Source organism: Oncorhynchus gorbuscha, linkage group LG09 (genome assembly GCF_021184085.1).
Source record: "Oncorhynchus gorbuscha isolate QuinsamMale2020 ecotype Even-year linkage group LG09, OgorEven_v1.0, whole genome shotgun sequence".
In the NCBI taxonomy this organism is placed as follows: domain Eukaryota; kingdom Metazoa; phylum Chordata; class Actinopteri; order Salmoniformes; family Salmonidae; genus Oncorhynchus; species Oncorhynchus gorbuscha.
The window spans coordinates 59,803,633-59,822,363 of NC_060181.1; the positions used below are offsets into that span (position 1 = coordinate 59,803,633).

General features: G+C 42.6%; 2 pseudogenes; both read left to right on the plus strand.

The window, feature by feature from the left end:
• The window catches only part of LOC124042885, a 44,330-nt pseudogene extending 36,883 nt beyond the window's left edge, over positions 1-7,447 (plus strand).
• A 1,022-nt stretch (positions 7,448-8,469) lies between these two features.
• LOC124044411 lies at positions 8,470-18,376 on the plus strand (annotated as a pseudogene).
• Positions 18,377-18,731: the final 355 nt, after the last annotated feature.

Here is an 18,731-nt window from a genome sequence, read left to right on the forward strand (position 1 = left end):
AGAGTTCAACCAAAATACTCTAGATCTGGGCTCTCCAACCCTGTTGGTTACCCTCCTGTAGGTTTTCAATCCAACCCCAGTTGAAACGCAGCTGATTCAGCTTATCAACCAGCTTACACTTACAGGACAGTATCTCTTCAGGAACAGGTTTGGAGAGCCCTGCTCTAGATGATTACATAGATGGCCTGAACATCTTCACAGAAAGAGTGTGTTTTCCACCATAATTTGCAAATAAATAAATTAAAAATCCTACAATGTGATTTTCTGGATTTTTTTTTCTCATTTTGTCTGTCATAGTTGAAGTGTACCTATGATGCAAATTACAGGCCTCTCTCATCTTTTTAAGTGGGAGAACTTGCACAATTGGTGGCTGGCTAAATACTTTTTTGCCCCACTGTAACTGTAAAAATGGTTTTCTAACGATCATTTAGCCTTTTAAAATTATAAACTTGGATTAGCTAACACAACGTGCCATTGGGACACAGGAGTGATGGTTGCTGACAATGGGCCTCTGTACGCCTATGTAGAGAATCCATTAAAAATCAGCCGTTTCCAGCTCCAACAGTCATTTACAACATTAACAATGTCTACACTGTATATCTGATCAATTTGATGTTATTTTAATGGACAAAAAGTTTGATTTTCTTTCAAAAACAAAGACATTTCTAAGTGACTCCAAACTTTTGAATGGTAGTGTATATACACAAGTATGTGGACACCCCTTCAAATTAGTGGATTCGGCTATTTCAGCGACACCCATTGCTGACTAGTGTATAAAATTGAACACACAGCCATGCTATCTCCATAGACAAATATTGGCAGTAGAATGGCCTTACTGAAGAGCTCAGCGACTTTCAACGTGGCACCATCATTGGATGCCACCTTTCCAACAAGTCAGCTAGAGCTGCACCATTCAACTGCAAGTGCTGTTATTTTGAAGTGGAAACGTAGCAACAATGGCTATGCCGTGAAGTGGTAGGCCACACAATCTCACAGAATGGGACCACCGAGTGCTGAAGCAAGTAAAATTGTCTGTCCTCGGTTGCATCAGTCACTACCGAGTTCCAAACTGCCTCTGGAAGCAACGTCAGTACAAAAGCTGTTTCTCGGGAGCTTCATGAAATGGGTTTCCGTGGCCGAGCAGACACAAAAGCCTAAGATCATCATGTGCGATGCAAGGCGTTGACTGGAGTGGTGTAAAGCTTGCCACCAGTGGACTCTGGAACAGTGGAAACGTGTTCTCTGGAGTGATGACGCTTCACCATCTGTCAGTCCGGCGGACGAATCTGGGTTTGGTGGATGCCAGGAAAATGCTACCTGCCCCAATGCATAGTGCTAACTGTAAAGTTTGGTGGAGGATGATTACTGGTCTGGGGCTAGACCCCTTAGTTCCAGTGAAGGGAAATCTTAATGCTACAGGATACAATGACATTCTAGACGATTCTGAGCTTGCTGGTATGTTGAGATCAGTGTGGAAGAACTTGACTGGCCTGCACAGAGCCCTGACCTCAACTCCATCAAACAGGCCTAACATCAGTCCCCGACCTCACTAATGCTCTTGTGGCTGAATGGAAGCAAGTCCCCGCAGCAATGTTCCAACATCTAGTGGAAAGACTTCCCAGAAGAGTGGAGGCTGTTATAGCCGCAAATGGGGGGACCAACTCCATATTAATGCCCATGATTTTGAAATTAGATGTTCAACGAGCAGGTGTCCACATACGTTTGGTAATGTAATGTATCTAGAGTTCAAGGGAAATTATTGCCCATTCTTCTTTCAGGGAGAGCCTGGCACACCGGGCCGACTGGGCATGTCAGGACTACCGGGACGGGCCATTGCAGGTCCTAAGGTAAGAAATACACATCTATTAACACCCTGTTTCTCTATGCTGTTCTTGTCAAGTAATGTACATAAGAAACACTGCTACACACAGGTCATTGCCATGCATCATCAGATCCTGGCTGAAAAACAGCATTTCCCTATCTCGCTCTCTGTCTCAGGGTGATCTAGGCCCTCCTGGTCCGTCTGGGCCTATTGGAGAGACAGGCTATGGGCTGCCTGGGCCGAAGGTAAGTGTTGCAGTTACCAATAAATAAATCACAAAAAACTGTGGTGACATACAGGTGTAGGATCTTTGATCACCCTGTTCTTGCAGGAAATAATAACGATGTGTGCTTATATTTGTCCTTTTTCACACATGTACAAGTGTGTATTAATACGCATGTGTGAATTAGAAATGTGTTTTTTGCATATCTCAACTCTCCCTGAGACACCCTCTGAGAGTGGGGTCAGGGTCTGCCATTATCGACGGCGACCCTGAAGCTATTAGGGTTAAGTGCCTTGCTTAAGGGCACATCAACAGATTTTTCACCTTGTCGGCTTAGGGATTCAAATTGGCGACCTTTCAGTTCCTGGCCGAAGGCTATAACCGCTAAGCGACCTGCCGCCCAAATGAAAACTTGTAGTGTAATCAAGGTTTAAAAAGGCTTCTAAAGTTTGTAGTTTCTACTTTAAAATGTGAGACTTGATTAACAAAAAAATGTATCAATCCCTACAAAAAATGTAAATGAATCATAATCCACACAATAATTCACATTTCCTGTTGCGGCAGGATTATTTTCCTGCTGTTAGAAAAGTCTCCTCAAATGAAGGTCCTACACCTGTATGATATGCTCATTGTTTGAATGATGTCTTACCAGGGCGACCGCGGTAATTCTGGTCCACCAGGTCAATTTGGGCCCAAAGGTGAAGGTTTCCCTGGACCAGTGGTGAGTCGTACCAACAAACCAACCTACAAACTCATGAATCTTCATGTCCTAATTGCAGATTGGTGCCGTTTAGTCAAACTCAGTCTCTCATGAAGTTTGGGTTGTCCCCTGTTCCTCGTTTAGGGTCCTCCAGGTCTTCCGGGTCTACAGGGAGAGCAGGGCCCTGAGGGCGTTGGCATCCCAGGACCTAAGGTACTTGTTATTTATCTGGCCCTAAATCCTCTATGCATGTCAATCTGCTACAACCTAGTGCATGGGAATATGACGTGTGTATTGTTTGTGTTTGTAAATATGTCTGTCCCAGGGAGACATTGGCTTCAGAGGATTGCCAGGTTTGCCAGGCCCAATGGGAGAGGGTGTGCAAGGACCACCGGTATGAAACGAATATTAACCTCTGACACAAATAGAGATTCCTTATGTAGACAGGTCACATTGAGTGTAATGAGTGACATACACTATATATACAAAAGTATATGGACACCCCTTCAAATTTGTGGATTCGGTTATTTCAGCCACACCCGTTGCTGTCAGGTGTATAAAATTGAGCAGAAATCCATGAGATCTCTATAGACAAACATTGGCAGTACAATGGCCTTACTGAAGAGCTCAGTGACTTTCAACGTGGCACCGTCATCGGATGCCACCTTTCCAACAAGTCAGTTGGTCAAATTTCTGCCCTGCTAGAGCTGCCCTGGTCAACTGTAAGTGCTGTTATTGTGAAGTGGAAACGTCTAGGAGCAACAGCGTCTCAGCCGCGAAGTGGTAGGCCACACAAGCTCACAGAACGGGACCGGCGAGTGCTGAAGCAGGCAGCTCGTAAAATTGTCTGTCCTCGGTTGCAACACTCACTACCGAGTTCCAAACTGCCTCTGGAAGCAGCATCAGCACAATAACTGTTTATCAGGAGCTTCATGAAATCCGTTTCCGTGGTCGAGCAGCCACACACAAGCCTAAGATCACCATGCGCAATGCCAAGCGTCGACTTGAGTTGTGTAAAGCTCGCCGCCATTGGAGCAGTGGAAGCGTTCTCTGGAGTAATTAAAAAATTTTCACCATCTGGCAGTCGGACGGACAAATCTGGGTTTGGCGGATGCTAGGAAAACGCACCCTGCCCGAATGCATGGTGCCAACTGTAAAGTTTGGTGAAGGAGGAATAATGGTATGGGGCTGTTTTTCATGATTGGGGCTAGGCCCCTTAGTTCCAGTGAAGGGAAATCTTAATGCTACAGTATACAATGACGTTCCAAACGATTCTGTGCTTCCAACTTTGTGGCAACAGTTTGGGGAAGGCCCTTTCCTGTTTCAGCATGGCAATGACCCTGTGCACAAAGCGAAGTCCATACCGAGATCAGTGTGGAAGAACTTGGCTGGCCTGCACAGAGCCCTGAGCTCTCCCCCATCAAACACCTTTGGGATGAATTGGAACCCCCCACTGCGAGCTAGGCCTAATTGCCCAACATCAGTGCCTAACTAATTCTCTTGTGGCTGAATGGAAGCAAGTCCCTGCAGCAATGTTCCAACATCTAGTGGAAAGCCTTCCCAGAAGAGTGGAGGCTGTTATATCAGCAAACGGGGAACACACTCAATATTAATGCTTTTGATGATTTTGGAATGAGATGTTTGAAGAGTGTCCACATACTTTTGGTCATGTAGTGTACCTTATCACATATCAGTAGTCCAGCTGTAATGGCAATGCCCAACTTAGTCAACTTCACTGATTCGAGTCTGTGGTATGTCTGTCCCCTCCTATAACACTAGCATCATTGGTTTCCAGGGTAACATTGGAAGGCCAGGACCCCTTGGTCCAACAGGGCCACCAGGAGAAGGTCTGCAGGGCCCCAAGGTATGTTAATTAACAAAGTACATTCCTGACCTATGACCTTCAGTGTGTTCTAGCACTTTTCCAGGTATCTGACCTTTTTAAATGACCACCCTATGGGTCTTGTTTTGATTTATGGTTCATCTTTTGTTTTTAGGGTGGGCAGGGGTCTCAGGGTGTGACAGGGCCAAGGGGACCCTCAGGGGAAGGATTCCCAGGAGCTAAGGTAAGATGTGTGCTTAACCTCGTGGAACTCGTCTACTGATGGATGCAGTGACCTTGTCTCTAACAGCAGTCCTCCTGCCTCTTCACTCCAGGGCGACCGTGGCTTGCAGGGGGAGAGAGGAAATAAGGGAGGAAAGGGAGATCTGGGAGATCATGGGGTTCATGGAGAGTCTGTGAGTAATGTCATATTTTACAACATTTCAAGGTCATGGTATATGATCAATCCATTAATTTAAATGTTTTCTTGTGTCTCAGGGGAGACCAGGAATAAAAGGTGAAGCCGGCCTTACAGTAAGTTCACAAACTTTGCATACTACATCATTGATGCTGTGATATAGAAGAAATATATAATAAATTAATGTAACTCACACTCCTGTCACTTCCAGAGAGAAGACATCATTAAATTGATCAAGGAAATCTGTGGTAAGACTGTTTAACCGTGATAGTAACAAATCCAAGATAAAACATGAAGCATAGATGAAATCATGTCAGTAGCTATTCAGCATCTCTCTCGTGCTTTCAGGATGTGGAGTGAAGTGCAAGGAGATGCCAATGGAACTTGTATTCGTCATTGACAGCTCAGAGAGTGTTGGTCCGGAAAACTTTGAAATTATCAAGGACTTTGTCACAGCGTTGGTAGACCGTACCACTGTTGGACGTAACACCACCAGAATTGGACTGGTCCTGTACAGTCTGGATGTCAAACTGGAGTTCAACCTGGCACGCTACATGACCAAGCAGGATGTTAAGGAGGCCATCAGGAAAATGCCCTACATGGGTGAGGGCACCTACACTGGCACTGCCATCCGGAAGGCTACCCAAGAAGCCTTCTACAGTGCCCGTACTGGAGTCAGGAAGGTGGCCATTGTCATCACAGATGGAAAGACAGACAAACGAGAGCCTGTGAAGCTAGACATTGCTGTGAGGGAGGCCCATGCTGCCAACATTGAGATGTATGCCCTGGGGATTGTTAACAACTCAGATACAACCCAGGCCGAGTTTCTCCGTGAGCTCAATCTGATCGCTTCGGACCCTGACAATGAACATATGTACCTCATCGACGACTTCAACACTCTACCAGGTGACTAACACGCTCATACGTCTCACCTAGCTGTCTTAAGATGAATGCACTAATTGTAAGTTGCTCTGGATAAGAGTGTCTGCTAAATGACAGAAAAAAATATATGGAAAATGTGCATAGTATCACACATTACTATACATCAGCTTTTGTATTATGTAATCACAACTGACTTAGAGATATCATACACTTTAACGGAGGTTGTCATTTCTCTTCTTCTGTCTTTCAGCTCTGGAGTCAAAACTTGTTAGCCAGTTCTGTGAGGATGAGAATGGAGCCCTTGTGATGAATCGCATCGCTAACGGCTTTGGAACCAATGTGAACAATGGCTATGGGAACCAGAGATATGTACCGGAAGCCTATGTGGACAGCAGCTATGGAAACACGTATCATGAGGATCCTATCCTAAATCCTAACAGACGTACCAGTTCCCAGAGTTACATCAGAGGCCGTGGAGATACCTTTGCCCTGCCCCTCAACGCTGGACCACTCCCATTGCAGGTCCATGTAATCCTTTACAGGACAGATTTATATCATAAAGAGTAACTCTCCTTGGGTTTTTATAGAGGAGCAGTTGAATGATTGCTTTGTAATAGTCATAGTCCTTGCTCTGTTCGTCAATTCATTCCATTTTAGCATTAAAGACGTTGAGTTATTGTCTAACTAATCTATGTGTGTGTGTGTATTCATCCAGGTGGAGGATGATGAGGAGGGTGAAGATTTAGACATAAGGACCCATGTGCGAGGAGGTATTGTGGCTGTAGTTAACAAGACAGTATCCATCCTCCCTGCAAGGGAAACCTCTCACTCCAACACAACTGTTTCATCGTCATCATCAGGATCAGCATCATCATCCTCCGGAACATTGGGTTCAGCTTCATCCACCAGCTCAGGCCAATTTCGGCCGGTATCAATTCCTAATAATATTTTCCCCCAAGGTTAGGACCTCTCACTGCAACATGTTCACAACTAGATCAAAAGTCACATCATCTCTAAACACTGTATGAATTAGATAAAGAAACTGGGTCATTTCTGTCTGACATTCATTTATGTCTTAACTTTTCGAATGCACTGAATGTCATTCTTCTCCTCCTATGTCGTTCTGTCAGAGTCTGTCCAGCTTGATTCCCGCTGTAAGCTGAGTTTGGACCAAGGCACCTGTCGGGAGTATAAAATCCGGTGGTATTATGACAAACAGGCCAATTCATGTGCACAGTTCTGGTATGGTGGCTGTGAAGGAAATGCCAACCGCTTTGAGACCGAGGATGAATGCAAGAAGATCTGTGTTCTATCTAGGACAGGTATGTCCCACAGCTTGTGGTGATCTTAAGCCGCTGTGCTGTATTTTATGGCATTCTTTTTGACATGTTCTTCCCTCTATTTTCCACAGCTGGTTAAAACAGGCAGATGATCAATCAACTCATCTGTACAATATTCCATGGAAACCAGCCAAAGTGGAGAAGACAATTTTAATATTTAACATGTCATAGTCTACTACTATTATCTAAATATTTTTAAAACAGGCATTTATCATTGGTGAAAAACCCCACTTTGCATCTCTCTCTGGGGAAAAAACTCCACTTTGCATCTCTCTCTCGCTCTCTCGTGCAAAGAATGAGGGACAGACCACTTCAAGATTTCATGAAGTTGCCTTAATTTTCAGATTTTTTCTATCTGAACAACACCTTCCTTAATGAACAAGTCTTTATGATGAATTTATTTGAGTAAGTCTGAATTTGAAGAAAATATAAGGGTGCTATGGTATTTTACTACATTAGAAAAGTGGTCCTACCTTACTCATTATTTTGCAGATTTAACAAATCCATTCAATGACTCAATGTTACTCAACATTACCTTCAGATTTAGGCTGTTCTGAACAGAGAGGATAGGTTCAAAACCAGATTTTTCAATTTCAGTTTTACATGAGAAAACATCACACAATGTAAATTCTCAAACCACTGAGCCAAGCACATTATGCTGTTCTACACTGAATATTGTCTTTTAATATCGGAATGGAGAACTATAGAATACATCATTTTTGTAGTATATGTTTTGAATTTTAAAAATGAATTAAGCAAACTAAATTAAGTAGGTGTGGTCATTATTTTTATTGTTTGTTTAATGATATTAATTATTCCATTTTGGTGATATAGGCCAGGTGGCAGGACTACATGTGACAGTATGCAATTTACTAAGCATTATTCTTCCAAAACGTTTTGGAAAATGTGATGATTAGAAATTGCACATCACTGTTGATGAAAAAAGCTCATTTGAAATAAATGACCACATTTTGTGTTGTTGACTGGCTTGATGATTGATGATTTTTTTGTATTTGTTTTTATTAATAAAACTTTGAATGTGGTGTGTGTTACTTTATTACTTCACTGTCAGATGAACAGGTGAAGTTGCCAAATTAACATACTACAATGAAGTCCACCTGATGATACTATATTTGCAGTGCTGATGACACACAATGACCTAGAAAAGCATTATAAGGGGAACACGTGCTTGCTATCTACCCAGAATAAACACAGTTTCCTTTTCTATATTGTAATATTACTTTCAGCTTTATATCGGAACCATGGTAACGATTAACACTGTACGCAGGCACACTTCAAACGGCAAGACAGCTCATTTGCATATCCCATTGACCTTCAACCTCGAGTGATTCTGATTAGCTGTTAAACACAAAGGAGTTACAGACTATGATTAAATGTGTATAGCTCCATATACTACAGTAACAACGTTAAGGTAGTTAGCGATTGCCACATAATTCCTTACCTAAAACGTATATTAACTTGCCTTGACACATTATACACTACTCGTCATGTGTCAAGACAGTACACTCATACAAGGGGTATACAGTAGTAGCCAAGTACCTCAACTTCACGACGAGGATTTTATCCACGGAATTGTGCGCAGATTTAGTACAGTAGTCTAGCTAGTTTTTAAAATTAACTTCCGACTCCGAGTCGCTAACCTTATGCAGTCAATACTTTCAAAAATGTAAAGGCCTTGACACACTGGACATTTTGAGAGGCTGCAACCATTTTACATTGAAAATAAGCACATTTTTATAATCTGGGGAATCTTAATCGGCAGCGTTCGTAAATTCACTCTGTCTTGACACATGGCGAGTAGTGTAATGAGTCAAGGCTGTACTTGCTTGTTTCGTCACATAAACTAAAATTAGCCGCACTATTCCAATTTTAACAACCAGGAAATGGCGGAGAGCTTTCTGCATAGTGCATCTTTCAGACAAAACTGTACTTCAGCCACTCAGGAACATTCACTGTCTTTGTTAGCTAATAAATTCCAGTACAGATGTGGCAGTCAACAGGCAACAACAAGCTATAGGAGATGAGTAAATAAATGGTTGAATAAAGTTAAATTAATATATGCTGCATATGAAATCTAAATCATATGTCCATGTGCTCATTGCTCTAGTGTCTCACCCCACTCCTTTGCCAGCAATTGCTTGGCAATATTGCCTATTCTTCCTGTGAATTTCCATTTATGCTTTTGGCGTGTTGATGCCATTCTCAGTTCGGAATGTGCATTCCACATCAGGGCTGCCAACTTTTGAAAAAAGCTTGGCATGAGATTTGCTATGTGAATTTCATTGCCCCCTGGCACAAACCCTAGACAGGGAACTGCCCCCCCAGGAAGATTTTACTGTTTTAAAGCTAATTTCCTGCAATTCTTCATATTTTAACATGGCTTAGGCGTATGACCAGTGTAAAGAAGGAGGTGCATTCAGGATGCTTTGAATATTAAATGAACACTCAAAATTCGACAGCTTTATCACTTTGAGATTTTGGGGGGAATGAAATGTAAAGTATGACATTTTATTCACACAGAAATTAAATGAGATAGGGAGACAGGAAAATGCTAGAAACAGTGGGAAGGTTGGAAGCAGGGATTGATCCCTGTTCTCAGGTGGAAAGTTGTATGCGACATATGCCGGGGAGTGTCACCATTACATCAAATTGTAATATTATTGGTTGATGGCAGTCAGAAACCAAATCATAGATTGCAGTCTGCTTGTCAATAAATTGCTTTCAAACATTTTCTGTTTTGTAATTTGGGTGAACTATCTCTTTAAAATAGAGCTGGAAGAAAATCCTGCTAGTTCTCCAGGAGGGTAGGCCACCCCTGATCTATGATTCCCAAGTTCTGGGTGTTTGAAAATGTTCTCGTTATAACAATTCATTTCTCAAAATCACCCACATTTCAAGAAAAATCTAAAGTATATCAATATTCAGGGGTTTATGTCTACTAGTTGAATACGCTTGCCATCATCGTACTCTACACAGACAAAATATGATGTGTTTATGAGTTGTGTGTCCCTCTACTAAATACTAAAATGTCAAGAATTATATTTGATTCCTGGATCATTTAATATCCAAAGATTATTTGTATGACTTATTCAAAACTGTCTGTGAATGGCTGCAAAAATACATAGCCTATCAATCAAATGTATATGTAAAGCCCTTCTTCCATCAGCTAATGTCACAAAGTGCTGTACAGAAACCCAGCCTGAAAGCCCAAACAGCAAGCAATGCAGGTGTAGAAGCACGGTGGCTAGGAAAAACTCCCTAGAAAGGCCAGAGCCTAGGAAGAAACTAAGAGAGGAACCAGGCTATGAGGGGTGGCCAGTCCTCTTCTCTCTGTGCCGGGTGGAGATTATAACAGAACATGGCCAAGATGTTCAAATGTTCATAGATGACCAGCAGGGTCAATATCTGATTTCAAATTGGGAAAAAGTAGAATAATATAATCAGTGTGGGGAATAATAGTTTTGTTCTTGCTGACAAGCACAGTAATTACCATATATTTTAGCCCATTGTTAAGATTGAGAATGGTTCCACTGATCAGACTAAATAAATAGCTTGTAAAATCTCCTGAAGACTACATGACATAAATCTGTCCCTACACTCAACCCAAATCATTTTCTACTTATTGTCCCTCCTCTAGAATCAAATTACACTTTTGTGTTCACAATCTGTTTGACAAATCTTTTTTTCATAGTTACAAATCACGTCACCCTACCAAACTTCCCTGCTAAAACTTACTCTAGTGCAGGTCTGTCTGTCTTCTGCCTTTTCGTTGTCACAGGCTAAATGCCAATCACCAAACAAGGGGCAAGTGTGGATTATATTGACTTTAGTACATGCTGTAAAAAGGCTGCATTCTGCAATAGGGACAGCAACCTAATTTTGTTGACAACATTGTAGATAAAACAGGTCTAAAGTGCTGCTCTTTTTACAGTTTTAGAAAATTGGCTGAAAACTTCTCTCTCCATTCAGCTCCACTCTAATCTTGATGGGCGTTTCTTTAAAACATGCATCCAATCCCCTTAATCCTTTACATAACTAGACCAATCATATGTTTCAAATGTGCCACGGTTCACAGTGCTGTGTGGTGAGACAGGACAATGATAGATGTTCTGCTCTTGATGTTAAATTGCAGGCGCAGATGCTCCGATTTCAAAACGACTTGGAGCACAGTTGAATAGTTAACGCGCTGACTAATTAGAAAAATAAAAGCAGTACTTTTCAATGAGTGTGATATAAGGTCAAATGCGTGTGCCTCACTGCCATTGCGGGAGAGTTGGCAGCTCTGCCACATTGCGACAAAACTAAAGTGAAAAGGGAATAGGAAAATGTTACATTACACCACCCATAATCCTGCAACCATAATACCAAAACACCCCCCCTTATCCCACTACTTTGCCCTAACCGTTCCTACACCTGGCCACCGGCCTGGGAGTATGGCACTCCTTCCTTCAACACCTGTAACTCTTCTGCAGTAAAATCTTTCTCTCCCAATAACTTTTCTGCTGCTGCAACTACTAATTACTTTTAGCTTCTGTGACTTCCTTTCCATCTTTGCTGTACAGGTAATTACCATAGCAATGAACAACAAGCAACCAACCTTGCTAAAAAAAACTGTTCGGGTCCGCGTCAGTCAATATAAGGCCCCGCCCTCTTTTCGGAAAAGCTGATCACGGCTCCATTTGGTTGCTTCCTGCCAATAGAAAAAAATTAAAACAGGAAGCTCCTGGCTCAGGTCTGTTCAACGCTGGACCGACCAATCTGATTCCACGCTTCAAGACTGCTTCGATCAAGTGGACTGGGATATGTTCCGCATTGCGTCAAACAACAACATTGACGAATATGCTGATTCGGTGAGCGAGTTTATTAGCAAGTGCATCGGCGATGTCATACCCACAGCAACTATTAAAACATTCCCAAACCAGAAACCGTGGATTGATGGCAGCATTCGCACATAACTGAAAGTGCGAACCACTGCTTTTAGTTAGGGCAAGGTGACCGGAAACATGACCGAATACAAACAGCGTAGCTATTCCCTCCGCAAGGCAATCAAACAAGCTAAGCATCCGTATAGAGACAAAGTAGAGTCGCAATTCAACGGCTCAGACACAAGAGGTATGTGGCAGGGTCTACAGTCAATCACGGATTACAAAAAGAAAACCAGCCCCGTCGCTGACCAGGATGTCTTGCTCCCAGACAGACTAAACAACTTCTTTGCTCGCTTTGAGGACAATACAGTGCCACTGACACGGCCCGCTACCAAAACCTGCGGACTATCCTTCACTGCAGCCGACGTGAGAAAAACATTTGAACGTGTTAACCCTCGCAAGGTTGCAGGCCCAGACGGCATCCCCTCAGAGCATGTGCAGACCAGCTGGCTGGTGTGTTTACGGACATATTCAATCAATCCTTATCCCAGTCTGCTGTTCCCACATGCTTCAAGAGGGCCACCATTGTTCCTGTTCCAAAGAAAGTTAAGGTAACTGAGCTAAACGACTACCGCCCCGTTGCACTCACTTCCGTCATCGTGAAGTGCTTTGAGAGACTAGTCAAGGACCATATCACCTCTACCCTACCTGAAACCCTAGACCCACTCCAATTTGCTTACCGCCCCAATAGGTCCACAGACGACACAATCGCAATCACACTGCACACTGCCCTAACCCATCTGGACATATGTGAGAATGCTGTTCATCGACTACAGCTCAGCATTTAACACCATAGTACCCTCCAAAAAGACCCTGGGTCTCGACCCCGCCCTGTGCAACTGGGTACTGGACTTCCTGACGGTCCGTCCCCAGGTGGTGAGGGTAGGTAACAACATCTCCACTCCGCTGACCCTCAACACTGGGGCCCCACAAGGGCGTTCTGAGCCGTCTCCTGTACTCCCTGTTCAGCCACAACTGCGTGGCCATGCACGCCTCCAACTCAATCATCAAGTTTGCAGATGACACTACAGTGGTAGGCTTGATTACCAACAATGACGAGACGGCCTACAGGGAGGTGGTGAGGGCCCTTGGAGTGTGGTGTCAGGAAAATAACCTCACACTCAACGTCAACAAAACAAAGGAGTTGATTGTGGACTTCAGGAAACAGCAGAGGGAGCACCCCCCTATCCACATTGACGGGACAGTAGTAGAGAGAGTAGAACGTTTTAAGTTCCTCGGCGTACACATCACAGACAAACTGAATTGGTCCACCCACACAGACAGCATGGTAAAGAACGCGCAGAAGCGCCTCTTCAACCTCAGGAGGCTGAAGAAATTTGGCTTGTCACCAAAAGCACGCACAAACTTTTACAGATACACAATCAAAGGCATCCTGTCGGGCTGTATCACCGCCTGGTACGGCAACTGCTCCGCCCACAACCGTAAGGCTCTCCAGAGGGTAGTGAGGTCTGCACAACGCATCACGGGGGCAAACTACCTGCCCTCCAGGACACCTACACCACCCGATGTCACAGGAAGGCCATAAAGATCATCAAGGACAACAACCACCCGAGCAACTGCCTGTTCACCCCACTATCATCCAGAAGGCGAGGTCAGTACAGGTGCATCAAAGCAGGGACCGAGAGACTGAAAAACAGCTTCTATCTCAAGGCCATCAGACTGTTAACAACCACCACTAACATTGAGTGGCTGCTGCCAACATACTGCCTCAACTCCAGCCACTTTAATAATGTAAAAATTGATGTAAAAATGTATCACTAGCCACTTTAAACAATACCACTTAATATGTTTACATACCCTACATTACTCATCTCACTGTACTCATCTCACTGTACTCGATACCATCTACTGCATCTTGCCTATGCCGTTCTGTATCTTCACTCATTCATATATGTTTATGTACTTATTCTTCAACCCTTTACACTTGTGTGTATAATGTAGTTGTTGTGAAATTGTTAGGTTAGATTACTCGTTGGTTATTACTGCATTGTCGGAACTAGAAGCACAAGCATTTTGCTACACTCGCATTAACATCTGCTAACCATGTGTATGTGACAAATACAATTTGATTTGATTTGGAAACTGTTCCGGTCACTCAGTCCTGGGCAATCAGTCCTGGCCTACTACTTACTAGTCTCCTCTCATGATCCCTCACCTCTGGCCCATTATCCTCTACTTTCTCACTGCCTCAGCTTCCTCACTGCCTCAGCTTAAGACACTTTCTGCACTGCTCGACCCTGGCAACCTCATCTTGTCTCAGTCACACAGGACATTTCTGATCCCCAGCAACATAGGCTCCCTCACATTTGAAACACTACCTTTTCCTCCAAAACTACACACTTCTTTGTCTCCTGCCCACCTCTGCATCTTACACACTGCTGCTACATGACATAACCTTGGCACCTGAAACATCATAGAGGATTTGGAACAGACAGGATAATTCATATATCCTAGCATGACTTTATCAGGCAAACACTCAATATCAAAAGGATAAACTGGGTCTCCGTAGTCTTGCGTTCAAATCAAATTGTATTAGTCACATGAGCCCAACAAAACAGGTGCAGACCTTGAAATGTGAAATGCTTACTTACAAGTCCTGAACCAACAATGCAGTTTAAAAAAATATGAATAATAAATAAAAGGAACAAGTCATTAAAGCGGGTGCAGATGTGACAGTATCGGTACAGAGTCAATGTGCGGGGGCACCGGTTAGTCAAGGTAATTGAGATAATATGTACATGTAGGTAGAGTTATTAAAGTGACTATGCATATAGATAATAACAGAGAGTAGCAGCAGTGTTAAAGGGGGGAGTGCAATGCAAATAGTCTGGGTTTCCATTTGACTAGATGTTCAGGAGTCTAATGGAGTCTAAATCTATTCAGTCTCCTGAGGGAGAACAGGTTTTGTCGTTCCCTCTTCACGACTGTCTTGGTGTGCTTGGACCATTTTCCTTTATCGGTGATGTGGACCCCAAGGAACTTGAAGCTCTCAACCTGTTCCACTACAGCCCCCTCGGTGAGAATGGGGGCGTGCTTGGTCCTCCTTTTCCTGTAATCCACAATCATCTCCTTTGTCCTGATCACATTGAGGGAGAGGTTGTTGTCCTGGCAGCACTTGATCAGGTCTCTGACCTCCTTCCTATAGGCTGTCTCATCGTTGTCGGTGACCAGGCCTACTACTGTTGTGTCATCTGCAAACTTTATGATGGTGTTTGAGTCGTGCCTGGCCGTGCAGTCATGAGTGAACAGGGAGTACAGGAGGGGACTGAGCACGCACCCCTAAGGGACCCCTGTGTTGAGGTTCGGCGTGGCAGATGTGTTGCTACCTACCTACCCGCTCGCCAACAAGTCTGCGTCTCACCAAACGCTGTTGTTTAAGAATATTGTGGGTAGTGCTAAAAATAATGACATTACATCTGAATTGCTACATCTTCATGTACCTTCACCATTGAATCGCAATGAAACAGTAATGTAGGTTTCTCACTTAAAGGTTGCACAAATTGGGATATGGGGGAGGGGAATGGGCAGGGCATATGCTAATTGAACACTGTAGTAAAAACTACAGTTTTGTTTTTGCGGACATTACCATAGTATTTACTATAGTATACTACAACATTATATAATAAGTAATACACATGATTGAGGGATACTATAGTGTGTAGTATAGTATTATACAGTATTATATAGCAAGTACTGTAGTATGTTTTAAATCTGGGTTGACATCAATATAGGAATTGAGGCCGCAAAGGTAAACAGCCAGACTAGGTGGGACTTGAACCAGCGAACGTGTGGCGATGGGCCCACCTCTGCACTAATATACAGAACGTACTCCTTTTTTTATTATTTTAATTTAACTAGGCAAGACAGTTAAGAACAAATTCTTATTTACAATGATGGCCTACTCTGGCCAAACCCAGACGACGCTGGGCCAATTGTGCAGCGCCCTATGCGGCTCCCAATCACGGCCCGGTTGTGATACAGGATCTAACCCAGATCTGTAGTGACACCTCTAACACTGTGATGCAGTGCCTTAGACCACTGCGCCACTCAGGATCCCTTACCTGCAGGGAGGCTCCTGGTAACAAATCTGAGGATCATCTGTCATTCTTTGGCTCTGCCAAGAGTCAATTTGTGTGTGTACACCTAGACCTAGCTACCTACATACATCTATTTCTCTTTCCTTGACATGGCTAGAGAGGAATCCACTCTGCAAAGGGATAACCTTATTATTCTCATCTCAATGAATACTGCCCTCTTTTGGATTTTCATGGTACCACAGTGGAACACAAAGATAATCATTAGTAATAGCAAGTATTGTTACCCCAATTTAAAAAAAAATCAAACACCGAGGGACATTGATGTTCTTTGTGTTTCATTGCAGTTGGATACTCCTCCATCATTGACATCACAACAAGGACAGCTAACTCTGTAAGTATATTGGTCTGTCTATCAATTGACTATGTAGCTAAACAGATGTCACCACCATTATGAAGAATTTTAATTTTCAGAAATTGAGAGGCCAGACTGAGGCACTGTATATCTTGACAAAGACTAACAATACAAGATTTGAGTCCATGTTCACCCATGTGGATCCAGGGAGTCCAAGACTATTTACATAGGTCATTTCTGTTCACAGATATTTATACCTAGAAAACGATAAATTAAACTTGTGAAAGTTGTGACACTTTTCCAGATTATGTCATGATATATGATTCAGTCAAGTTACTGCTGAGCTTAATTGAACATCTCGTCAACTAATTGTCCATGTCCCTCTGTTCTAGGGCTTATGTGACCTCTAAAATGTACCATGACCTGAAGCTGGGAGGAGCTCTCATTCAAAATAAACAACAGAGGCTTTTGCCTCGAGAAGAAGTGTATGACAAAATCAACGGGTTGTGGAATTTATCCAGTGACCAGGTACAAATCAATTCCTCTAGCTATTTAATCCTCCAGGAAGTATTTTGAAGTAAAAAAGTGTTTCGTGCCTTTACAAGGAAACTAACTGTCCTGAATTGTATTTTGTAGGGTAATCTGGGGACCTTTTTCATCACTAATGTTCAGATTGCTTGGCATGCCAATATGAACGAGAGCTTCAACGTCAACATTCCCTACCTTCAAATTGTACGTGTCGTAAACAAATTAAGTAATCGAAAAACCAGCTGGTGTGTCCAGCCTAACAAATTACCTTTTGAGGTATTGAAAGTGATCAACTATTTTCCTTATTGTCACCTTTCTTCTCTGTAGCTTTCCATCAGAATAAGAGACTCAAAGTGTGGCTTAGCTTTAGTGATGCAAAGCTCTCAGCGGGTAATTGGGATCATTTCAAATGTAACCGGTAGCATTTTACTTACTGTGTACCATAGAATTACATATAGAACTAGTAGTTTAAAAGCATATATAGTATATCTATGTAGTATCAGCTTTAAAAGATGACAGAAAATACAGAGAAAATAACTTGGCTTTTGCATGCCATTTACTGATGTGGCATACTCCTGAGTACATATTTTTTACATTTGTTTGGAGACTGGAGGATATGTGCTTTGATTTAAGATCGACCCAATGGTAAAAGCTTCAAGATGCAGTTAAAGAGATCAACTCACTCCATCTTTGGAGTGGACTATGAGATGGAGGAAAAAGGTCATTCTATATTATACTGTACCACACTTTTTCTTATCTTATGGCTTTGCCATGTTTTAACAAGACATTGAATTATGAATTTGTGTGGCGTGATTCTCCTTCAACTTCTCTCTCTCTCCCAACAATAATTCCAGCCTCAGCCACTGGAGGAGCTGACGGTGGACCAGATGATGTGGAAATTGAGCCGGATGAGCAGACTGATGCTTTCACTGTGTGTGCTTAGACTGTCATCCCTCCTCTGGGAATCCGTTATTTGTTTTCACACTCTGAAAATAGCAGGTTGCTAAGTCATGTTACACAACATACCGCAAACATGGCTTTATGTTGCCTAGTGCCTATCGTGTTTATACAGACTGAGGTGTACTTTGTCAAACGGTTTGAACACATAACCTCCTATTAAGGCCATTGTCATGACTGATTTCTAATGTTTGCTTCTAAGGTTGACTTTTCTGATGGTAATAAGCAACAAGACCGGGAACCTGTGTTTTCCGAGGAGCTGGGATTTGCAGTTGGGAAGTTGAAGGAGGGGTTCACACTTCAAGGACTGTGGGAAGTTATGGGCTGAAGCATGAACGTTGATAGGCGAGTTAGGTGAACCTAGTTCCTCAAATCCATCCTTTCTTTTAAATGACACAATTGACACACTACAGTTTAAGTTTGAGTTAGAATTGCATTTTTTACAGAGACAGTGCACATTAATCAACGGTTCAGTAAAAGTGTTGGTTTATAAGCATTTGTAAAAGTACAAAATATTTGTATATTTACTCATAGGTCTGATGTATATAACAAAGATGTAGACCTGATGCATGTATGGGCAACATGTAAGATAAATTTAAAAATTCTACATAAGTGTAGTGTTTGGGTACATTTTTATTTGTTCAATTAAATAGAAATTGTAATAGAAAATAGTTGAATTGTGT